Genomic DNA, 27,495 nt, shown 5'->3' with positions numbered 1-27,495 from the left:
TTTACATTTTACATTTTACATTTTACATTTTACATTTTACATTTTACATTTTACATTTTACATTTTACATTTTACATTTTACATTTTACATTTTACATTTTACATTTTACATTTTACATTTTACATTTTACATTTTACATTTTACATTTTACATTTTACATTTTACATTTTACATTTTACATTTTACATTTTACATTTTACATTTTACATTTTACATTTTACATTTTACATTTTACATTTTACATTTTACATTTTACATTTTACATTTTACATTTTACATTTTACATTTTACATTTTACATTTTACATTTTACATTTTACATTTTACATTTTACATTTTACATTTTACATTTTACATTTTACATTTTACATTTTACATTTTACATTTTACATTTTACATTTTACATTTTACATTTTACATTTTACATTTTACATTTTACATTTTACATTTTACATTTTACATTTTACATTTTACATTTTACATTTTACATTTTACATTTTACATTTTACATTTTACATTTTACATTTTACATTTTACATTTTACATTTTACATTTTACATTTTACATTTTACATTTTACATTTTACATTTTACATTTTACATTTTACATTTTACATTTTACATTTTACATTTTACATTTTACATTTTACATTTTACATTTTACATTTTACATTTTACATTTTACATTTTACATTTTACATTTTACATTTTACATTTTACATTTTACATTTTACATTTTACATTTTACATTTTACATTTTACATTTTACATTTTACATTTTACATTTTACATTTTACATTTTACATTTTACATTTTACATTTTACATTTTACATTTTACATTTTACATTTTACATTTTACATTTTACATTTTACATTTTACATTTTACATTTTACATTTTACATTTTACATTTTACATTTTACATTTTACATTTTACATTTTACATTTTACATTTTACATTTTACATTTTACATTTTACATTTTACATTTTACATTTTACATTTTACATTTTACATTTTACATTTTACATTTTACATTTTACATTTTACATTTTACATTTTACATTTTACATTTTACATTTTACATTTTACATTTTACATTTTACATTTTACATTTTACATTTTACATTTTACATTTTACATTTTACATTTTACATTTTACATTTTACATTTTACATTTTACATTTTACATTTTACATTTTACATTTTACATTTTACATTTTACATTTTACATTTTACATTTTACATTTTACATTTTACATTTTACATTTTACATTTTACATTTTACATTTTACATTTTACATTTTACATTTTACATTTTACATTTTACATTTTACATTTTACATTTTACATTTTACATTTTACATTTTACATTTTACATTTTACATTTTACATTTTACATTTTACATTTTACATTTTACATTTTACATTTTACATTTTACATTTTACATTTTACATTTTACATTTTACATTTTACATTTTACATTTTACATTTTACATTTTACATTTTACATTTTACATTTTACATTTTACATTTTACATTTTACATTTTACATTTTACATTTTACATTTTACATTTTACATTTTACATTTTACATTTTACATTTTACATTTTACATTTTACATTTTACATTTTACATTTTACATTTTACATTTTACATTTTACATTTTACATTTTACATTTTACATTTTACATTTTACATTTTACATTTTACATTTTACATTTTACATTTTACATTTTACATTTTACATTTTACATTTTACATTTTACATTTTACATTTTACATTTTACATTTTACATTTTACATTTTACATTTTACATTTTACATTTTACATTTTACATTTTACATTTTACATTTTACATTTTACATTTTACATTTTACATTTTACATTTTACATTTTACATTTTACATTTTACATTTTACATTTTACATTTTACATTTTACATTTTACATTTTACATTTTACATTTTACATTTTACATTTTACATTTTACATTTTACATTTTACATTTTACATTTTACATTTTACATTTTACATTTTACATTTTACATTTTACATTTTACATTTTACATTTTACATTTTACATTTTACATTTTACATTTTACATTTTACATTTTACATTTTACATTTTACATTTTACATTTTACATTTTACATTTTACATTTTACATTTTACATTTTACATTTTACATTTTACATTTTACATTTTACATTTTACATTTTACATTTTACATTTTACATTTTACATTTTACATTTTACATTTTACATTTTACATTTTACATTTTACATTTTACATTTTACATTTTACATTTTACATTTTACATTTTACATTTTACATTTTACATTTTACATTTTACATTTTACATTTTACATTTTACATTTTACATTTTACATTTTACATTTTACATTTTACATTTTACATTTTACATTTTACATTTTACATTTTACATTTTACATTTTACATTTTACATTTTACATTTTACATTTTACATTTTACATTTTACATTTTACATTTTACATTTTACATTTTACATTTTACATTTTACATTTTACATTTTACATTTTACATTTTACATTTTACATTTTACATTTTACATTTTACATTTTACATTTTACATTTTACCATTTTACATTTTACATTTTACATTTTACATTTTACATTTTACATTTTACATTTTACATTTTACATTTTACATTTTACATTTTACATTTTACATTTTACATTTTACATTTTACATTTTACATTTTACATTTTACATTTTACATTTTACATTTTACATTTTACATTTTACATTTTACATTTTACATTTTACATTTTACATTTTACATTTTACATTTTACATTTTACATTTTACATTTTACATTTTACATTTTACATTTTACATTTTACATTTTACATTTTACATTTTACATTTTACTGCCTTTTACATTTTACATTTTACATTTTACATTTTACATTTTACTGCCTTTTACATTTTACATTTTACATTTTACATTTTACATTTTACATTTTACATTTTACATTTTACATTTTACATTTTACATTTTACATTTTACATTTTACATTTTACATTTTACATTTTACATTTTACATTTTACATTTTACATTTTACATTTTACATTTTACATTTTACATTTTACATTTTACATTTTACATTTTACATTTTACATTTTACATTTTACATTTTACATTTTACATTTTACATTTTACATTTTACATTTTACATTTTACATTTTACATTTTTCAGTGTGCGCTTGCGCCTGTCTGCTTGTCTGCGCTCACGTTCAACCTGATATGTATCTAAATGATACATTATTTTTGTTTATTAAATTAATAATAATAATAATGATTATTATTATTACTATTATTAAATTAAATTAAATTAAATTATTACGTGTAACTATTTCTGTTTATTTTATTTTTGAAAATTTGTATACATGTTTGTCCTGTAATATCGTAAATTTAATACCGGTCCCGCCAAGGAATACCTTATCGGTTCCGCTTTCAACGGTGCAGAAACAGCCGTGTCCCTCTTTTCAACTGACACAGTCACCGGTATATCTGGTAAATCGTCGAATAATTTCCTAACGATGCGTCTGCTAGGCGTCAAAACTCTTCTCCTCGGTGTCGGACGATAAGTGTCGAGAACAACACTCTTTTTAACGTGTACTTCGTCTTTTTTAGGCGTCTCCGCTGTTTGTTTTCCCCTTCGGGAAGAAACGACGACCGTTTCGGCTTTTGATCGTGGTCCAGGGGAAACAGACCGAATCGGACCAGGTGCTTTTGAAATATTAGCTGATACGCTCGTTAATCTAATGTTTGGTGACATCGATTCGGTCGATGTGCCCATGTCCCGTGTCAATTTTAATTTTTTTACAACAACGCCTTCTGAAAACTCGCCGTCCTCGTTTTCGCTGTAATTCTCTCTGGTGCGTTTCATTGACTTCCGATCGACATTGTCCTCGCCGACGGTCGGATAGACAAAGAAAAGGGTTTTGCAGTAATGGAATAGCGTTGTAACGAAAGGCATGGTTGAACGGAATAAAATATACTGATCAACGGCGATAATGAACTTTATTTATATGCGGGTAGGGAAGGTTTCAGGTAGTTTTTCACACTTGGATGCTTCATTAAGCAAACAGGTAGTCCGACGAATATTTCTTTTTTTTTTTTTTTCTTCTTCTTCTTCAAAATAACAATCAATGTTATACTTATGTCGAAGTGAGTAATATCCTGCAAACTTTGTGGTCCTTTGAAATCATTCTTGACTCAAAATTGATGTCTAACAGTTAATATGCGTTGCTCGTAAACCACCTGTGAAAAAGAAACTGATGGCAACGGCCATACCACGTTGAAAATACCAGTTCTCGTCAATGGCATCACAATCTATAACCACGTCCTGAGCACAAACACATTGATGCTTTACCTCGAAGAAAGCACCCACTACCCCGACAACGGCACCACACCGACGACAATTGACTTCGTGTTATGTCCTAATGTAACCCTATCACTATCACAACCCTACGTCATACACGAACTAGACTCAGACCACGTCCCAGTATGCGTTGAAATTGCCAGCAGAAACCACACACAACCAGTCAGAACAACGTATAACTACAAACACACAGACTGGGGCAAATTCAGACAGATACTCAACGACCTCACCCAAATAGACAGTGACATTCGCTCGGAGCATACGATAGATGAACAAATAAAAGTCCTCGTTAACAACATAATCAAAGCAAGGAACAGAACAACGAAAATTATAAAAATTAGCACACCGTCGGACGATATTCCCCAGTCTGTGCGCGATAAGATTAATACCAAAAACAGACACAAAAAGAGGTGGAATAAACTCAGAAGCGAGCAAGACAAAAACGAATACAACAAACTCAGACAAGAAATAAAGCACGAGATTGCCACCTACAGACAACAGACATGGACAAACAAACTAACCAAGTTAAATGCAAGAGACAACTCCATCTGGAATTTCTTAAGAAAACTAAAAAACAAAAACACAGATTACCCCACACTTTTGCACAACGGCACCGAACACGTAACAAACAAAGAAAAAGCTGAGGTATTCGCAGCACATTTTGCATCAGTACACGAAACAGACACGACAAACATGACACAAGACCAACACACCACGGTAAAAACAGGACAGCAAATAAACCGTAACAGTCCCTCACCCATACCGCGAAACATCCTGCACAAAGTCCTCACTAACCCAACCGAAATCAAGCGACAAATAAAAACCCTTCCAACCAACAAATCCCCAGGCCCCGATACCATAGACAACATCTTACTAAAAAACCTTCCCAATAAAACAATAGTTCAACTTCATTACATAATCAACGCTATATTACGCCACCAATACTTCCCCACCAAATGGAAATCCTCCATAGTCATCCCGATCCACAAACCAGGCAAAAACACCCACTCTCCAAACTCCTACCGACCCATAAGCCTTCTCGACTCCCTGTCGAAACTGACAGAGAGGGTAATTCTCTCTAGGATAAACCGAGTCGACAAACAGCTCAACCTGACCCCACCGGAACAATTCGGCTTTCGCCCGAAACACGACACCGTTCTCCAGGCAGTGCGTATAGTCGGATCTGTCAGGGAGGCATTTAACCGTGGACAGTCGACGGTCATGCTTCTTCTCGACATGGAGAAGGCTTTCGACACGGTCTGGACGGACGGTGTCCTGCATAAATTAACACTGCTCGGTTTCCCCGCATACTGGGTGAAACTCATAAACTCGTACCTCAGAGAAAGAACCTTCAAAGTCAGAATCGGCAACGATATGTCTAACCTGCACCACATCTCCGCCGGCGTTCCGCAAGGCACTGTCCTAGCTCCCAAGCTGTACACCCTCTACACCTCAGACATCCCTACCTTTCCCAAAACAAACCTTGCCTTGTACGCCGACGACACTGCAATCTATGCCCACAGTTTCCACTCTCAGGTAGCAGTGGAACAAATTAAACTCCATCTGAACATGCTGACCACATACTACGACAGATGGAAAATCAAAATCAACCCGTCAAAAACGGAGTTGATCAACTTCACCAAAAAATTCACCAACACCAGAATTACCCGACCACCTGTCGTGGGTGGGGTCAGCATCCGGGAGAAAAAGTGCGTCAAGTATCTAGGAATACATTTAGACAAACGATTATTTTTTCAGGAACACACCAACCAAACGAGGCGTAAGATATTTGGCGCACTTAAGACCGTTTATCCGCTCATCAACCGAAAGAGCCCACTCGGCGTGCAGAGCAAGATTCTCCTTTACAAAACCCTGATCCGACCCATCATAACCTACGGCTGCCCTGTCTGGTCGACAATAACAAAGACGAACATGCTGGCACTTCAACGCATACAAAACAAAATGCTAAGACACGCCAAAAACCTACCCAACACCACTAACATCGACACCCTCCACGAAAACACCGGCATCACAAAAATAGACACACAAATAAGCGAGATCGCAAATAAATACTTCCATTCCCGAGTCAAAAACAACCCCTTGACAAGACAACTACTAGACACACATCACCTCAACAAAAACCCAACCCACCGCCACCAACTAATCCATGAAGCCCTACCCATTTTCTGGGAGCCCCCATGACTAATTAACGTAGACAACGACATTTGGCAAAATTAACAGACTGTATACAGGCCTCGGGTCAATGACCTGACCAAACAATAATAAACCCACACCCACCAAACAAAAACAAAAACGCAACCCAGATCACACCAGTCCAACTACTGAAAGGGGGTTTTTTACAGATTGTTTTCCCCTGTCGACTGATGCCATAGTTGCCCTGCAAAGTAGACCCAGAAGATCCACGGACAGACAGGAATGCGAGTTTCGCACGGACAACCGGAAGACCTTCGAGGATGCGCCCAGCGCGACGATGGCCGAGCTTTGATCAGGATACACAATACACCGTAGGACAAATGTCATAAGATCGACAGCAGAGTTGGCTAAGGCGAAGCTCTGGATCCCCGTCCCCGATGGCTGCAACCAAAACGGCACTTGGAGGACCCACTTCTTAAATCTGAAAATTTGTTATACTGAATGTGTTGTAAGATTTTAAAGATTATGACAATAAACATTATTATTATTATTATTATTAGTTCTCGTCCGATCACTGAAGTCAAGCAACGTCGGGCGCGGTTAGTACTTGGATGGGTGACCGCTTGGGAATACCGCGTGCTGTTGCCTTTTTGCTGATTTCTCGTTGTTTTTGTCCTTAATTGATGTAATTTTTCGAAATATATTTTGTGAATAAAATCGAAATATCGAATTATGGTGGATGCGCGTCATATATCGTTTTTGTCGTAGACTTCCTTCCACCACCGTGTAAATCCGAAACAGTGATGTTACGCTGTTGCGCGGTCACATGGACGAACGCACACACATAATAATTTTTTTATTTACTTATAAGTTTCGTCAGTTATAAATTGTTGTGAGTTTCCAATATCAATGATCCGTCGTACGGGTATTAAGATAAAGTGTCCCGTTGCAAACCGACGAATATCGATTTTAGTAGATGAACAGGTGTCAGGCGCGTCCGCACACCGCCGTCGCCCGGCGTCGACTGTCCGAGACTTATTAAATATAAACTATCTCGAATTTTTTCAGTGTGCGCTTGCGCCTGTCTGCTTGTCTGCGCTCACGTTCAACCTGATATGTATCTAAATGATACATTATTTTTGTTTATTAAATTAATAATAATAATAATAATAATAATAATAATAATAGTTATTATTATTACTATTATTATATTAAATTAAATTAAATTAAATTAAATTAAATTATTACGTGTAACTATTTCTGTTTATTTTATTTTTGAAAATTTGTATACATGTTTGTCCTGTAATATCGTAAATTTAATACCGGTCCCGCCAACGAATACCTTATCGGTTCCGCTTTCAACGGTACAGAAACAGCCGTGTCCCTCTTTTCAACTGACACAGTCACCGGTATATCTGGTAAATCGTCGAATAATTTCCTAACGATGCGTCTGCTAGGCGTCAAAACTCTTCTCCTCGGTGTCGGACGATAAGTGTCGAGAACAACACTCTTTTTAACGTGTACTTCGTCTTTTTTAAGCGTCTCCGCTGTTTGTTTTCCCCTTCGGGAAGAAACGACGACCGTTTCGGCTTTTGATCGTGGTCCAGGGGAAACAGACCGAATCGGACCAGGTGCTTTTGAAATATTAGCTGATACGGTCGTTAATCTAATGTTTGGTGACATCGATTCGGTCGATGTGCCCATGTCCCGTGTCAATTTTAATTTTTTTACAACAACGCCATCTGAAAACTCGCCGTCCTCGTTTTCGCTGTAATTCTCTCTGGTGCGTTTCATTGACTTCCGATCGACATTGTCCTCGCCGACGGTCGGATAGACAAAGAAAAGGGTTTTGCAGTAATGGAATAGCGTTGTAACGAAAGGCATGGTTGAACGGAATAAAATATACTGATCAACGGCGATAATGAACTTTATTTATATGCCGGTAGGGAAGGTTTCAGGTAGTTTTTCACACTTGGATGCCTCATTAAGCAAACAGGTAGTCCGACGAATTTTTCTTTTTTTTTTTTTCCCTTCTTCTTCTTCAAAATAACAATCAATGTTATACTTATGTCGAAGTGAGTAATATCCTGCAAACTTTGTGGTCCTTTGAAATCATTCTTGACTCAAAATTGATGTCTAACAGTTAATATGCGTTGCTCGTAAACCACCTGTGAAAAAGAAACTGATGGCAACGGCCATACCACGTTGAAAATACCAGTTCTCGTCCGATCACTGAAGTCAAGCAACGTCGGGCGCGGTTAGTACTTGGATGGGTGACCGCTTGGGAATACCGCGTGCTGTTGCCTTTTTGCTGATTTCTCGTTGTTTTTGTCCTTAATTGATGTAATTTTTCGAAATATATTTTGTGAATAAAATCGAAATATCGAATTATGGTGGATGCGCGTCATATATCGTTTTTGTCGTAGACTTCCTTCCACCACCGTGTAAATCCGAAACAGTGATGTTACGCTGTTGCGCGGTCACATGGACGAACGCACACACATAATAATTTTTTTATTTACTTATAAGTTTCGTCAGTTATAAATTGTTGTGAGTTTCCAATATCAATGATCCGTCGTACGGGTATTAAGATAAAGTGTCCCGTTGCAAACCGACGAATATCGATTTTAGTAGATGAACAGGTGTCAGGCGCGTCCGCACACCGCCGTCGCCCGGCGTCGACTGTCCGAGACTTATTAAATATAAACTATCTCGAATTTTTTCAGTGTGCGCTTGCGCCTGTCTGCTTGTCTGCGCTCACGTTCAACCTGATATGTATCTAAATGATACATTATTTTTGTTTATTAAATTAATAATAATAATAATAATAATAATAATAATAATAGTTATTATTATTACTATTATTATTTCTGGGAGAGAAGGAAAAATGAAAAGCAAATTATACAGTGTCATCGATGCCAACTGTGGGGCCATGCCACTAGTAACTGCAATAGTGATCCCCAGTGTCTGAAGTGCGGCAACCAACATGAGACGAAGACCTGTGCCAAGCCGAGGGAAGAACCCCCCAAATGCGCTAACTGCCAGGAGGCACATACCGCAAACAGTGTCAAATGCCCTGTATATATATACAAACTACAACAATTAGAGGAGCGCCGTTAACACAACAAATTCAACCCAAAAGCTCAACGATTAACCGGCCCAAAAACATTAACTGACCTGCCCAGACGCGATAACAGGGGAACCAATGGAGTAATTAACCCAACCAACTTACAAGAATACCCACCCCTGGAACGGACAACAATCGAAGTAAACAACCCAAAACCGAAGCTATCAGCACCAGCTAGCAACATTTGGATACAGAGGGCTCAAAAAAGTATAGCTACCAGCTCCGCACACAACGCCCAACGAGCAACTGGGCACCAACAGGATGACACTGATGGCGCTGAGGACATGGGAGCTCTGTTCTCGGTGGCCAGGGACTTGCAGAACGCAGTTAACATGAAGGAGATGGTGCAAGCTCTCCGCGACCTAACCGCAAGAATGTCCAACGCTGGCACCAAGCAGGAAAGATTCCAGGCTTTCCTACAATTCTGCATCTTTGACGTAAACAACTATGACATCTAGGCTGAAGATCTGCACTTGGAACGCTAACAGTGTTAATAACAAAATACCATGTTTAATTAATTTTCTGCACACACACAAAATAGACATAATCTGCATAACAGAAACAAAACTGTCCAGCAGACATAATTTCAAAATTAAAAACTATCTAACTTACAGAGAAGACAGGCAATACAACCCGGGTCACACCCGCCACACACACGGAGGAGTTGCAATCCTTGTTAAAAACTCCATCCCACACTCCAAAATAGATAGTATACCTAGTCATATAGAGAATATATCAATCAAACTAGCCGACGGAACCGTAATAATGTGCGCATACAACCCTCCATCCAACAATTTTTCTACACCACAAATAGACCAACTCTGCAAAAAGTATAACAAAACCATAATCTTAGGGGACCTTAACTCTCGCCACACAGCCTGGAACTGCCACAGAAATAATACCAACGGAGCCACCCTGTACAATTATATACTCAACTCGGACGTTGACCTCCTTTTCCCTGAAGAAACCACGCACTATCCCAATAACGGGGACACTCCATCAACAATAGACCTAGTCATAAGCAATGGAGTACGCAGAGTGACTGAACCAACTGTACTCCATGAACTAGACTCCGACCATGCCCCAGTGCTAATTAATATCCAACAAAAAAGAACAAATGTCCTCCAACAAACCAAATTCTGTTTCCGAGAAACGAACTGGGACATGTACAGGCACGAGCTAAACACTCTGACGGTCCTAAGAGGTCACATCACGGATTTGGAATCACTAAAGAGAGAAGTGGATTCATTCACACTCAATCTAAAAATAGCCAGGAACAAAACTACTAAGGTAACAAAAACCAAACCACCAGCAGATGATCTTCCAGATGATATAACAGAAGCTATCAAAACAAAAAACTACCACAAAAAACGTTGGCACAAATACAAACTCGACAATGACAAACAAATAATGAACCGGCTCAAAAACGAAATTACATATAAAATCGGGCAACACAGAAATAACGTGTGGCGGGACCTTCTGGGCAGGCTCCAAGCCACGGATTGCTCCTTATGGAGATACGTAAAGAAACTAAAAGGGGAACGTCCTATATACCCGACCATCCTCTACAACAACATCGAGCACATGTCCAACAAATCTAAAGCTACAGCCATCTCCACACACTTTGCAGAAATTCATAAAACTGATACGACAAACCTCACACCGGAACAAAACTACATACAGCAAATGGCTCAGAATATACACAAAGCTCAACCAGAGGTAATTCAAAACAATGAACTTGCTAAACTACTCACAAGGCCGAGTGAAGTGCAGCAAATTCTGCGAAAGCTGCCAAATAACAAAGCTCCAGGACCAGACGGTATCCAATACATCCTTTTAAAAAACATACCAAGGAAGACACTGGTCCATCTAACCTATATTATCAATGGTATTATTAGGCTGCAATACTTCCCAGAACAATGGAAGCACGCTGTGGTTATCCCCGTACTAAAGCCCGGTAAACCGCCACATAACCCCAACTCATACAGGCCAATATCGCTACTAAGCTCTATTTCCAAGGTAGCCGAAAGAGTTATACTGCGACGCCTGGAAACAGCCGACTCACACCTACACATAACACCACACGAGCAGTTCGGATTCCGCCCCAAACATGGCACAGTCCTGCAGGTGGCGCGAATTGCTGAACACACTAAGAAGCACTGGAACTTCGGGAGAAACACAGTTGCACTCTTTTTAGATATGCAGAAAGCCTTCGATACCGTATGGTTGGATGGACTAGTGTATAAACTGGACCAGCTAAAACTGCCTAAATGTCTGGTCAAACTAATCGACTCGTATCTACGAGGAAGGACCTTCCAGGTAAAAATCAGCGGGGAATTATCCGAAACACAAAACACTTCGGCAGGAGTACCACAGGGAACGGTGCTCGCACCAAAACTCTACAACTTCTATACCTCCGACATCCCTAAGTTTTCCCACACTAACTTGGCATTATACGCTGATGACACTGCCATCTACAGCTCGTCCTTTAGCTCACAGGTCGCCACCCAACAGATTAAAATCCATCTGGGCATGCTCACTGCGTTTTTTGAGAGATGGAAAATTAAAATAAATCCTGAAAAAACAGAATTGATCAACTTTACAAAAAAATACACTAACACAAGGATAGTATCTCCACCCACTATAGACGGAACCATCATTCCATGCAAAAAAGTCGTGAAATACTTAGGCACCTATCTGGACAATCGGCTGACCTTTAGACCTCATATAGACAAAATTAGACCAAAGATATTTGGTGCAATCAAGCCACTATATCCCCTAATCTCAGCAAACAGCCCCATGAGTAGAGATAACAAAATTAACTTATACACCACAATCCTCCGACCCATCATGACATACGCATGCCCCATCTGGTGTGGAGCCTCAATAACCGCCATTAACATACTACAACGACTGCAAAACAAAATACTGAGAATGGCAATCAGCGCACCCCAGAGAAGCAGAACCCGACACATACACGACACAACTGGAGTGCCATATGTACAGGATTACATCATCCAAGAGGCTAATAAATTCTACGAAAAACAAATACACCACTCGATACTCACAAAACACATGGCTGACGTCAGAATCCACAACATTGACCCTAATCACAAACACAAACCCCTCTACCATAAACTTCCAATTTTTCACAAACTCCCACCATAATGTCTGCCGCGCACTCAAAACTTTCCACTTAAAACGCAAAACGTAAAGACGCCCACTAAACCACAAAACATTATCCGAACAACGCGAAACCTCCCCCAAAAATGCTACAACGGGTTTTTTGACTAAGTTTTTCCCGAGCGCACTAAATTGCAAAGCTGGCCATCCAGCAACAGTTTCCGCTAATTTCATCTACAGGTTCCATTATCTAAATCATATTGAGACAAAATGCCCCCAGAAATGCAACGACCATGTGAGGGGGGTCTTGGACCCATTTTGCTTTCAACATCGTTGCTGACGCTCGGAGATGCCACGACACCGGCAATTGGCCGTGCCAATCCCCAAGAAGGTGGACAACCCCGGACTCCATTCGGTAACCCACCCCCACAAGAACGGAGCCTACTATACAGTACGAAAAATGCTCTTCGTGTCTGGATGTTGTAAGAGATGGATGCACGACAAAGAGAGTAAAGTTTTGCCCGGTAGTAAGAATCCCTACTCTCAGAGACAATGCGCCGTGCTGGTGCGCGCCGGCGCACAATGTAAATTTATCTTTGCGAATGCATTTAGTAACTCTCCGTATGCGCAGGGATGTAGTTCGAGTTCTTCGGATGCTCCATTTAAATTCCGTAACTTTGTATAATTTTCAATCTGTAAAATGAAATATTTTTTGAGGGTATATCAAAAACAAAAATAAGTATTTTAAAAATAAACTACTTTTTTCAAAATAAAAATGTATTTCAAAAATTAAATAAAATATACTAGAAACAACGTCTGCGGAGACGAACCGCATGCTAAACGCAGCAAAACCAAATGATCCCCTCCAGTCAGTTCGGCCCGCCCACATAATTGCATGTATATCTTTCCTTTTTGTTTACAAAGGGGTATTGATGTTCCGTCTCAATATGCGAGTAGACACGTTCATCATTTTTGATACGGTATATAGTGCCCACAGGAGTCTCGAGCTGTACGAGCCAATGATATGTATTTTAACAAAAAGACAAATAAAATATATTTTAGTTTAGTTTTAGTTTAGTTCTCGTCCGATCACTGAAGTCAAGCAACGTCGGGCGCGGTTAGTACTTGGATGGGTGACCGCTTGGGAATACCGCGTGCTGTTGCCTTTTTGCTGATTTCTCGTTGTTTTTGTCCTTAATTGATGTAATTTTTCGAAATATATTTTGTGAATAAAATCGAAATATCGAATTATGGTGGATGCGCGTCATATATCGTTTTTGTCGTAGACTTCCTTCCACCACCGTGTAAATCCGAAACAGTGATGTTACGCTGTTGCGCGGTCACATGGACGAACGCACACACATAATAATTCTTTTATTTACTTATAAGTTTCGTCAGTTATAAATTGTTGTGAGTTTCCAATATCAATGATCCGTCGTACGGGTATTAAGATAAAGTGTCCCGTTGCAAACCGACGAATATCGATTTTAGTAGATGAACAGGTGTCAGGCGCGTCCGCACACCGCCGTCGCCCGGCGTCGACTGTCCGAGACTTATTAAATATAAACTATCTCGAATTTTTTCAGTGTGCGCTTGCGCCTGTCTGCTTGTCTGCGCTCACGTTCAACCTGATATGTATCTAAATGATACATTATTTTTGTTTATTAAATTAATAATAATAATAATAATAGTTATTATTATTACTATTATTATATTAAATTAAATTAAATTAAATTAAATTAAATTAAATTAAATTATTACGTGTAACTATTTCTGTTTATTTTATTTTTGAAAATTTGTATACATGTTTGTCCTGTAATATCGTAAATTTAATACTGGTCCCGCCAACGAATACCTTATCGGTTCCGCTTTCAACGGTACAGAAACAGCCGTGTCCCTCTTTTCAACTGACACAGTCACCGGTATATCTGGTAAATCGTCGAATAATTTCCTAACGATGCGTCTGCTAGGCGTCAAAACTCTTCTCCTCGGTGTCGGACGATAAGTGTCGAGAACAACACTCTTTTTAACGTGTACTTCGTCTTTTTTAAGCGTCTCCGCTGTTTGTTTTCCCCTTCGGGAAGAAACGACGACCGTTTCGGCTTTTGATCGTGGTCCAGGGGAAACAGACCGAATCGGACCAGGTGCTTTTGAAATATTAGCTGATACGGTCGTTAATCTAATGTTTGGTGACATCGATTCGGTCGATGTGCCCATGTCCCGTGTCAATTTTAATTTTTTTACAACAACGCCATCTGAAAACTCGCCGTCCTCGTTTTCGCTGTAATTCTCTCTGGTGCGTTTCATTGACTTCCGATCGACATTGTCCTCGCCGACGGTCGGATAGACAAAGAAAAGGGTTTTGCAGTAATGGAATAGCGTTGTAACGAAAGGCATGGTTGAACGGAATAAAATATACTGATCAACGGCGATAATGAACTTTATTTATATGCCGGTAGGGAAGGTTTCAGGTAGTTTTTCACACTTGGATGCTTCATTAAGCAAACAGGTAGTCCGACGAATTTTTCTTTTTTTTTTTTTCCCTTCTTCTTCTTCAAAATAACAATCAATGTTATACTTATGTCGAAGTGAGTAATATCCTGCAAACTTTGTGGTCCTTTGAAATCATTCTTGACTCAAAATTGATGTCTGACAGTTAATATGCGTTGCTCGTAAACCACCTGTGAAAAAGAAACTGATGGCAACGGCCATACCACGTTGAAAATACCAGTTCTCGTCCAGTTCTCGTCCGACCTTGACAGAAGACGCACACGTACGCTGCCAAGCCGATCTTGATCAAAATTAGTTCAAAGACAATTTAGTTATTAGTTTTAGTTAGTTTAGTTAGTAATAGTTGGGTTTTTCATAGTCTTATTCGTGGGGATTGTTAAATTGTGTAGTTTGGGATAATTTAGTGGGAATAGTGTAATCTGTGTGTGTCGGGACAATAATTAACAATTCGAATCGCCAAAGAAAAATGTGACGACCGTAGGGGGGATCCACCTAAGAGATTCTACAAAGAGGAATTCATGAAATCCTACAAACGTGACCTCAAAGTGCAACTAGGGCCTAAGGACCAAGTGGACAATCACCGAAAGCTGCAACGTGGTCGCTTGAAAAAACCGAGGCCAACAGGTAGTGAGGTGGAATACATCAGCGACACCTCGCGGGAAGGGGAGTCGTCGTCCGCAGAGACGCCAGAGACCTGCAACGGCCAGGTGGCGACACCTGCCGGAGCAGAGCCCAACCAGAGAACTGCAGGCAACTGTAGTCCGCTCCCCGAGTCGAGTCCGCCAACCAAAATGGCGGACAAAAACAAAAACAAACAAAGGGAGGACATTCACAGATATGTCCGAATGAAAACTTTCGAGGTCCCGAGCGAATCAAACAACACACTGGCGGGCAAGCCAGTGGAAAACATGGAAACAGACGATATCGACAAACACCAAGGGGCAAAAAGAACAAGGTCGGTCTCAACAGCGAGCGAGTCCGAAACGGACATCGACTCCGTGGCCACCGTGGCCCAAATTCACCACACCGCCGACTCGCAGGTGAGCCGCCCAGCCATCCCGCCCTCGGCCAACGATGCCCAGCTAAAAGATATAGCCGCGTCAAGCAAATTCGTAAAACCAAGGAAAACAACAAATATCGGCAGCCTCCTTAGGCAAAGGGCCGAAATTTTAAAAAACAACGTTGTGAAAACCCACAACAAATACGATCCATTGAAGGTGGATCATATTATGACGGAAACCAATAAGGAGAACATCGGCGAGAATGAGGACAAAGGCAAGGCTGAGCAGCGTTCAGCCGACAAGGGAAGCAAGGGGACGAGCGCGCCGAGGAAAAACACGAAAATCCCTCCCATTATCCTCCAGGGAGTGTTCAGTGATCACGACCGAGGGGTAACGGAATTGAGGAGGCACTTCGCGAAGGGGTTCACCATCAAATACACTAAGAACAACACCCACGTCCACGCGAAGGACCTCACAGAGTACACAACTTATGTGGACGCGCTGAAGGAAAGCGACACGGCGTTCCACACTTACACAACGCCGAACAACCGAACACACGCGTTCGTGATGAGGGGATTCGACGCCGAGCTGGAACCAAGCGAAATAGGGGAAGGACTGGCAGAAGAGCATAACATCAAAATTCACAACATTTATAAAATGCGAACCCAGTTCCGACCCCTCTACATGGTCATCACTGACCCCGGCATCACTCTCAAGTGGATTAACCAAAACGTCAAACACGTCCTCAACACCAGGATCTTCTGGGAAAGGAGAAGATCAGAACGGGGCGTCATCCAGTGCCACCGGTGCCAGGCATGGGGCCACGCCACATCGAACTGTAACAGGCAGTACAGGTGCCTGAAATGTGCAGAACCACACCCGACGCACACTTGCACCAAGTCGAGGGACCTGCCGGCTAGGTGTGCTAACTGCCAAGGAAGTCATCCGGCCAACAGCACGGAGTGTGACGTGTACAAAATGAGGGTGGCCCGGATGGAGGGGCGGACTCAGCAACAACGCCCGACCGGAGCCACAGGAATCCAATCACAGCCAACAGAGAATTACTGGCAGAAGAGGATGGCCTCCAAGACTACAGCCCAGAACCTCACACCAGATAACTTCCTCACACCAGATAACTTCCCACCACTACCGTCGAGGGGAGGGGAGAACAGGACCAACGAACCGGCTAAGCCAATCGCCCAGCCTGCTGTCGTTCAAAATAATCTCATTAATATCTTTTCAGAGTTCGGCCAGCTGAGCGGGAAGGTCAACCTCGGGGGTCTTCTGGAGGCGGTCCGTGAACTCAACCTTCGTCTCCGCAAGGACCAGTCATCCGCGGAGAAGTTTATGGTCTTCATGGACTTCTGCAACACGGAGCTGGGCAGATATGACATCTAGTCGGCAGGGGAGTACAAAAATCATTAGTTGGAACGCCTGCTCCCTCAGAAACAAAATTCCCTCCCTCATCCATTTCCTAAAGACACACGACATTGATATTATGCTCATACAAGAGACGAAACTGACACCCAATGACAAATTGACTGTTAGAGGTTACCGCGTCCACAGGCAGGACGCGGTAACCACTCAAAGACAGAGAATCGGGGGGGTTGCAATTCTCATAAAGAAATGCATCCCTCACACGAAAATCGACAACACTCCCAGCCCCATCCACAACATAACAATAAAACTGTACAACGACATCCACATCACATCCATCTACAACCCACCCACAAACCAAATGACAGAGACACAGTTAGGCAACCTTGTTAACATCGCGCACAAGACAATAATGATCGGTGACTACAACGCCAGGCATACAGCGTGGAACTGCCATAGGAACAACGCCAATGGCACCACAGTCTATAACCACGTCCTGAGCACAAACACATTGATGCTTTACCCCGAAGAAAGCACCCACTACCCCGACAACGGCACCACACCGACGACAATTGACTTCGTGTTATGTCGTAATGTAACCAGACTATCACAACCCTACGTCATACACGAACTAGACTCAGACCACGTCCCAGTATGCGTTGAAATTGCCAGCAGAAACCACACACAACCAGTCAGAACAACGTATAACTACAAACACACAGACTGGGGCAAATTCAGGCAGATACTCAACGACCTCACGCAAATAGAGAGTGACATTCGCTCGGAGCATACGATAGATGAACAAATAAAGGTCCTCGTTAACAACATAATCAAAGCAAGGAACAGAACAACGAAAATTATAAAAATTAGCACACCGTCGGACGATATTCCCCAGTCTGTGCGCGATAAGATTAATACCAAAAACAGACACAAAAAGAGGTGGAATAAACTCAGAAGCGAGCAAGACAAAAACGAATACAACAAACTCAGACAAGAAATTAAGCACGAGATTGCCACCTACAGACAACAGACATGGACAAACAAACTAACCAAGTTAAATGCAAGAGACAACTCCATCTGGAATTTCTTAAGAAAACTAAAAAACAAAAGCACAGATTACCCCACACTTTTGCACAACGGCACCGAACACGTAACAAACAAAGAAAAAGCTGAGGTATTCGCAGCACATTTTGCATCAGTACACGAAACAGACACGACAAACATGACACAAGACCAACACACCACGGTAAAGACAGGGCAGCAAATAAACCGTAACAGTCCCTCACCCATACCGCGAAACATCCTGCACAAAGTCCTCACTAACCCAACCGAAATCAAGCGACAAATAAAAACCCTTCCAACCAACAAATCCCCAGGCCCCGATACCATAGACAACATCTTACTAAAAAACCTTCCCAATAAAACAATAGTTCAACTTCATTACATAATCAACGCTATATTACGCCACCAATACTTCCCCACCAAATGGAAATCCTCCATAGTCATCCCGATCCACAAACCAGGCAAAAACACCCACTCTCCAAACTCCTACCGACCCATAAGCCTTCTCGACTCCCTGTCGAAACTGACAGAGAGGGTAATTCTCTCTAGGATAAACCGAGTCGACAAACAGCTCAACCTGACCCCACCGGAACAATTCGGCTTTCGCCCGAAACACGACACCGTTCTCCAGGCAGTGCGTATAGTCGGATCTGTCAGGGAGGCATTTAACCGTGGACAGTCGACGGTCATGCTTCTTCTCGACATGGAGAAGGCTTTCGACACGGTCTGGACGGACGGTGTCCTGCATAAATTAACACTGCTCGGTTTCCCCGCATACTGGGTGAAACTCATAAACTCGTACCTCAGAGAGAGAACCTTCAAAGTCAGAATCGGCAACGATATGTCTAACCTGCACCACATCTCCGCCGGCGTTCCGCAAGGCACTGTCCTAGCTCCCAAGCTGTACACCCTCTACACCTCAGACATCCCTACCTTTCCCAAAACAAACCTTGCCTTGTACGCCGACGACACTGCAATCTATGCCCACAGTTTCCAATCTCAGGTAGCAGTGGAACAAATTAAACTCCATCTGAACATGCTGACCACATACTACGACAGGTGGAAAATCAAAATCAACCCGTCAAAAACGGAGTTGATCAACTTCACCAAAAAATTCACCAACACCAGAATTACCCGACCACCTGTCGTGGGTGGGGTCAGCATCCGGGAGAAAAAGTGCGTCAAGTATCTAGGAATACATTTAGACAAACGATTATTTTTCCAGGAACACACCAACCAAACGAGGCGTAAGATATTTGGCGCACTTAAGACCGTTTACCCGCTCATCAACCGAAAGAGCCCACTCGGCGTGCAGAGCAAGATTCTCCTATACAAAACCCTGATCCGACCCATCATAACTTACGGCTGCCCTGTCTGGTCGACAATAACAAAGACGAACATGCTGGCACTTCAACGCATACAAAACAAAATTCTAAGACACGCGAAAAACCTACCCAACACCACTAACATCGACACCCTTCACGAAAACACCGGCATCACAAAAATAGACACACAAATAAGCGAGATCGCAAATAAATACTTCCATTCCCGAGTCAAAAATAACCCCCTGACAAGACAACTACTAGACACACATCACCTCAACAAAAACCCAACCCACCGCCACCAACTTATCCATGAAACCCTACCCATTTTCTGGGAGCCCCCATGACTAATTAACACAGACAACGACATTTGGCAAAATTAACAGACTGTATACAGGCCTCGGGTCAATGACCTGACCAGACAATAATAAACCCACACCCACCAAACAAAAACAAAAACGCAACCCAGATCACACCAGTCCAACTACTGAAAGGGGGTTTTTTACAGATTGTTTTCCCCTGCCGACTGATGCCATAGTTGCCCTGCAAAGTAGACCCAGAAGATCCACGAACAGACAGGAATGCGAGGTTCGCACGGACAGCCGGAAGACCTTCGAGGATGCGCCCAGCGCGACGATGGCCGAGCTTTGATCAGGATACACAACACACCGTATGACAAATGTCACAAGATCGACAGCAGAGTTGGCTAAGGCGAAGCTCTGGATCCCCGTCCCCGATGGCTGCAACCAAAACGGCACTTGGAGGACCCACTTCTTAAAGCTGAAAATTTGTAATACTGAATGTGTTGTAAGATTTTAAAGAATATGACAATAAACTTTATTATTATTTATTATTATAGTTCTCGTCCGATCACTGAAGTCAAGCAACGTCGGGCGCGGTTAGTACTTGGATGGGTGACCGCTTGGGAATACCGCGTGCTGTTGCCTTTTTGCTGATTTCTCGTTGTTTTTGTCCTTAATTGATGTAATTTTTCGAAATATATTTTGTGAATAAAATCGAAATATCGAATTATGGTGGATGCGCGTCATATATCGTTTTTGTCGTAGACTTCCTTCCACCACCGTGTAAATCCGAAACAGTGATGTTACGCTGTTGCGCGGTCACATGGACGAACGCACACACATAATAATTTTTTTATTTACTTATAAGTTTCGTCAGTTATAAATTGTTGTGAGTTTCCAATATCAATGATCCGTCGTACGGGTATTAAGATAAAGTGTCCCGTTGCAAACCGACGAATATCGATTTTAGTAGATGAACAGGTGTCAGGCGCGTCCGCACACCGCCGTCGCCCGGCGTCGACTGTCCGAGACTTATTAAATATAAACCATCTCGAATTTTTTCAGTGTGCGCTTGCGCCTGTCTGCTTGTCTGCGCTCACGTTCAACCTGATATGTATCTAAATGATACATTATTTTTGTTTATTAAATTAATAATAATAATAATAATAATAATAATAATAGTTATTATTATTACTATTATTATATTAAATTAAATTAAATTAAATTATTACGTGTAACTATTTCTGTTTATTTTATTTTTGAAAATTTGTATACATGTTTGTCCTGTAATATCGTAAATTTAATACCGGTCCCGCCAACGAATACCTTATCGGTTCCGCTTTCAACGGTACAGAAACAGCCGTGTCCCTCTTTTCAACTGACACAGTCACCGGTATATCTGGTAAATCGTCGAATAATTTCCTAACGATGCGTCTGCTAGGCGTCAAAACTCTTCTCCTCGGTGTCGGACGATAAGTGTCGAGAACAACACTCTTTTTAACGTGTACTTCGTCTTTTTTAAGCGTCTCCGCTGTTTGTTTTCCCCTTCGGGAAGAAACGACGACCGTTTCGGCTTTTGATCGTGGTCCAGGGGAAACAGACCGAATCGGACCAGGTGCTTTTGAAATATTAGCTGATACGGTCGTTAATCTAATGTTTGGTGACATCGATTCGGTCGATGTGCCCATGTCCCGTGTCAATTTTAATTTTTTTACAACAACGCCATCTGAAAACTCGCCGTCCTCGTTTTCGCTGTAATTCTCTCTGGTGCGTTTCATTGACTTCCGATCGACATTGTCCTCGCCGACGGTCGGATAGACAAAGAAAAGGGTTTTGCAGTAATGGAATAGCGTTGTAACGAAAGGCATGGTTGAACGGAATAAAATATACTGATCAACGGCGATAATGAACTTTATTTATATGCCGGTAGGGAAGGTTTCAGGTAGTTTTTCACACTTGGATGCTTCATTAAGCAAACAGGTAGTCCGACGAATTTTTCTTTTTTTTTTTTCCCTTCTTCTTCTTCAAAATAACAATCAATGTTATACTTATGTCGAAGTGAGTAATATCCTGCAAACTTTGTGGTCCTTTGAAATCATTCTTGACTCAAAATTGATGTCTGACAGTTAATATGCGTTGCTCGTAAACCACTTGTGAAAAAGAAACTGATGGCAACGGCCATACCACGTTGAAAATACCAGTTCTCGTCCGATCACTGAAGTCAAGCAACGTCGGGCGCGGTTAGTACTTGGATGGGTGACCGCTTGGGAATACCGCGTGCTGTTGCCTTTTTGCTGATTTCTCGTTGTTTTTGTCCTTAATTGATGTAATTTTTCGAAACATATTTTGTGAATAAAATCGAAATATCGAATTATGGTGGATGCGCGTCATATATCGTTTTTGTCGTAGACTTCCTTCCACCACCGTGTAAATCCGAAACAGTGATGTTACGCTGTTGCGCGGTCACATGGACGAACGCAAACACATAATAATTTTTTTATTTACTTATAAGTTTCGTCAGTTATAAATTGTTGTGAGTTTCCAATATCAATGATCCGTCGTACGGGTATTAAGATAAAGTGTCCCGTTGCAAACCGACGAATATCGATTTTAGTAGATGAACAGGTGTCAGGCGCGTCCGCACACCGCCGTCGCCCGGCGTCGACTGTCCGAGACTTATTAAATATAAACTATCTCGAATTTTTTCAGTGTGCGCTTGCGTCTGTCTGCTTGTCTGCGCTCACGTTCAACCTGATATGTATCTAAATGATACATTATTTTTGTTTATTAAATTAATAATAATAATAATAATAATAATAATAGTTATTATTATTACTATTATTATATTAAATTAAATTAAATTAAATTAAATTAAATTAAATTATTACGTGTAACTATTTCTGTTTATTTTATTTTTGAAAATTTGTATACATGTTTGTCCTGTAATATCGTAAATTTAATACCGGTCCCGCCAACGAATACCTTATCGGTTCCGCTTTCAACGGTACAGAAACAGCCGTGTCCCTCTTTTCAACTGACACAGTCACCGGTATATCTGGTAAATCGTCGAATAATTTCCTAACGATGCGTCTGCTAGGCGTCAAAACTCTTCTCCTCGGTGTCGGACGATAAGTGTCGAGAACAACACTCTTTTTAACGTGTACTTCGTCTTTTTTAAGCGTCTCCGCTGTTTGTTTTCCCCTTCGGGAAGAAACGACGACCGTTTCGGCTTTTGATCGTGGTCCAGGGGAAACAGACCGAATCGGACCAGGTGCTTTTGAAATATTAGCTGATACGGTCGTTAATCTAATGTTTGGTGACATCGATTCGGTCGATGTGCCCATGTCCCGTGTCAAATTTAATTTTTTTACAACAACGCCATCTGAAAACTCGCCGTCCTCGTTTTCGCTGTAATTCTCTCTGGTGCGTTTCATTGACTTCCGATCGACATTGTCCTCGCCGACGGTCGGATAGACAAAGAAAAGGGTTTTGCAGTAATGGAATAGCGTTGTAACGAAAGGCATGGTTGAACGGAATAAAATATACTGATCAACGGCGATAATGAACTTTATTTATATGCCGGTAGGGAAGGTTTCAGGTAGTTTTTCACACTTGGATGCTTCATTAAGCAAACAGGTAGTCCGACGAATTTTTCTTTTTTTTTTTTCCCTTCTTCTTCTTCAAAATAACAATCAATGTTATACTTATGTCGAAGTGAGTAATATCCTGCAAACTTTGTGGTCCTTTGAAATCATTCTTGACTCAAAATTGATGTCTGACAGTTAATATGCGTTGCTCGTAAACCACCTGTGAAAAAGAAACTGATGGCAACGGCCATACCACGTTGAAAATACCAGTTCTCGTCCAGTCCGTCCCAGTCCAACTACTGAAAGGGGGTTTTTTACAGATTGTTTTCCCCTGTCGACTGATGCCATAGTTGCCCTGCAAAGTAGACCCAGAAGATCCACGGACAGACAGGAATGCGAGTTTCGCACGGACAACCGGAAGACCTTCGAGGATGCGCCCAGCGCGACGATGGCCGAGCTTTGATCAGGATACACAATACACCGTAGGACAAATGTCATAAGATCGACAGCAGAGTTGGCTAAGGCGAAGCTCTGGATCCCCGTCCCCGATGGCTGCAACCAAAACGGCACTTGGAGGACCCACTTCTTAAATCTGAAAATTTGTATTACTGAATGTGTTGTAAGATTTTAAAGATTATGACAATAAACATTATTATTATTATTATTATTATTATAGTTCTCGTCCGATCACTGAAGTCAAGCAACGTCGGGCGCGGTTAGTACTTGGATGGGTGACCGCTTGGGAATACCGCGTGCTGTTGCCTTTTTGCTGATTTCTCGTTGTTTTTGTCCTTAATTGATGTAATTTTTCGAAATATATTTTGTGAATAAAATCGAAATATCGAATTATGGTGGATGCGCGTCATATATCGTTTTTGTCGTAGACTTCCTTCCACCACCGTGTAAATCCGAAACAGTGATGTTACGCTGTTGCGCGGTCACATGGACGAACGCACACACATAATAATTTTTTTATTTACTTATAAGTTTCGTCAGTTATAAATTGTTGTGAGTTTCCAATATCAATGATCCGTCGTACGGGTATTAAGATAAAGTGTCCCGTTGCAAACCGACGAATATCGATTTTAGTAGATGAACAGGTGTCAGGCGCGTCCGCACACCGCCGTCGCCCGGCGTCGACTGTCCGAGACTTATTAAATATAAACCATCTCGAATTTTTTCAGTGTGCGCTTGCGCCTGTCTGCTTGTCTGCGCTCACGTTCAACCTGATATGTATCTAAATGATACATTATTTTTGTTTATTAAATTAATAATAATAATAATAATAATAATAATAATAGTTATTATTATTACTATTATTATATTAAATTAAATTAAATTAAATTATTACGTGTAACTATTTCTGTTTATTTTATTTTTGAAAATTTGTATACATGTTTGTCCTGTAATATCGTAAATTTAATACCGGTCCCGCCAACGAATACCTTATCGGTTCCGCTTTCAACGGTACAGAAACAGCCGTGTCCCTCTTTTCAACTGACACAGTCACCGGTATATCTGGTAAATCGTCGAATAATTTCCTAACGATGCGTCTGCTAGGCGTCAAAACTCTTCTCCTCGGTGTCGGACGATAAGTGTCGAGAACAACACTCTTTTTAACGTGTACTTCGTCTTTTTTAAGCGTCTCCGCTGTTTGTTTTCCCCTTCGGGAAGAAACGACGACCGTTTCGGCTTTTGATCGTGGTCCAGGGGAAACAGACCGAATCGGACCAGGTGCTTTTGAAATATTAGCTGATACGGTCGTTAATCTAATGTTTGGTGACATCGATTCGGTCGATGTGCCCATGTCCCGTGTCAATTTTAATTTTTTTACAACAACGCCATCTGAAAACTCGCCGTCCTCGTTTTCGCTGTAATTCTCTCTGGTGCGTTTCATTGACTTCCGATCGACATTGTCCTCGCCGACGGTCGGATAGACAAAGAAAAGGGTTTTGCAGTAATGGAATAGCGTTGTAACGAAAGGCATGGTTGAACGGAATAAAATATACTGATCAACGGCGATAATGAACTTTATTTATATGCCGGTAGGGAAGGTTTCAGGTAGTTTTTCACACTTGGATGCTTCATTAAGCAAACAGGTAGTCCGACGAATTTTTCTTTTTTTTTTTTCCCTTCTTCTTCTTCAAAATAACAATCAATGTTATACTTATGTCGAAGTGAGTAATATCCTGCAAACTTTGTGGTCCTTTGAAATCATTCTTGACTCAAAATTGATGTCTGACAGTTAATATGCGTTGCTCGTAAACCACTTGTGAAAAAGAAACTGATGGCAACGGCCATACCACGTTGAAAATACCAGTTCTCGTCCGATCACTGAAGTCAAGCAACGTCGGGCGCGGTTAGTACTTGGATGGGTGACCGCTTGGGAATACCGCGTGCTGTTGCCTTTTTGCTGATTTCTCGTTGTTTTTGTCCTTAATTGATGTAATTTTTCGAAACATATTTTGTGAATAAAATCGAAATATCGAATTATGGTGGATGCGCGTCATATATCGTTTTTGTCGTAGACTTCCTTCCACCACCGTGTAAATCCGAAACAGTGATGTTACGCTGTTGCGCGGTCACATGGACGAACGCAAACACATAATAATTTTTTTATTTACTTATAAGTTTCGTCAGTTATAAATTGTTGTGAGTTTCCAATATCAATGATCCGTCGTACGGGTATTAAGATAAAGTGTCCCGTTGCAAACCGACGAATATCGATTTTAGTAGATGAACAGGTGTCAGGCGCGTCCGCACACCGCCGTCGCCCGGCGTCGACTGTCCGAGACTTATTAAATATAAACTATCTCGAATTTTTTCAGTGTGCGCTTGCGTCTGTCTGCTTGTCTGCGCTCACGTTCAACCTGATATGTATCTAAATGATACATTATTTTTGTTTATTAAATTAATAATAATAATAATAATAATAATAATAGTTATTATTATTACTATTATTATATTAAATTAAATTAAATTAAATTAAATTAAATTAAATTATTACGTGTAACTATTTCTGTTTATTTTATTTTTGAAAATTTGTATACATGTTTGTCCTGTAATATCGTAAATTTAATACCGGTCCCGCCAACGAATACCTTATCGGTTCCGCTTTCAACGGTACAGAAACAGCCGTGTCCCTCTTTTCAACTGACACAGTCACCGGTATATCTGGTAAATCGTCGAATAATTTCCTAACGATGCGTCTGCTAGGCGTCAAAACTCTTCTCCTCGGTGTCGGACGATAAGTGTCGAGAACAACACTCTTTTTAACGTGTACTTCGTCTTTTTTAAGCGTCTCCGCTGTTTGTTTTCCCCTTCGGGAAGAAACGACGACCGTTTCGGCTTTTGATCGTGGTCCAGGGGAAACAGACCGAATCGGACCAGGTGCTTTTGAAATATTAGCTGATACGGTCGTTAATCTAATGTTTGGTGACATCGATTCGGTCGATGTGCCCATGTCCCGTGTCAAATTTAATTTTTTTACAAC

At 39.3% G+C, this 27,495-nt stretch overlaps 3 non-coding genes across 3 annotated transcripts; all 3 read left to right on the top strand.

The window, feature by feature from the left end:
• Nucleotides 1-8,777: 8,777 nt before the first annotated feature.
• On the top strand, nt 8,778-8,896 carry LOC126265160 (5S ribosomal RNA). Its single transcript, XR_007547702.1, has one exon. It is a non-coding gene; the product is annotated as a 5S ribosomal RNA (ribosomal RNA).
• A 13,689-nt stretch (nt 8,897-22,585) lies between these two features.
• Nucleotides 22,586-22,704, top strand: LOC126265159 (5S ribosomal RNA). Its single transcript, XR_007547701.1, has one exon. It is a non-coding gene; the product is annotated as a 5S ribosomal RNA (ribosomal RNA).
• A 3,587-nt stretch (nt 22,705-26,291) lies between these two features.
• On the top strand, nt 26,292-26,410 carry LOC126265158 (5S ribosomal RNA). Its single transcript, XR_007547700.1, has one exon. It is a non-coding gene; the product is annotated as a 5S ribosomal RNA (ribosomal RNA).
• The last annotated feature ends 1,085 nt before the right edge of the window (nt 26,411-27,495 follow it).

Source organism: Aethina tumida, chromosome 3 (assembly GCF_024364675.1).
Source record: "Aethina tumida isolate Nest 87 chromosome 3, icAetTumi1.1, whole genome shotgun sequence".
Taxonomy (NCBI): Eukaryota; Metazoa; Arthropoda; class Insecta; order Coleoptera; family Nitidulidae; genus Aethina; species Aethina tumida.
Note: the sequence above shows the minus strand (reverse complement) of the source record. Positions and strands in the feature narration are given on the sequence as shown.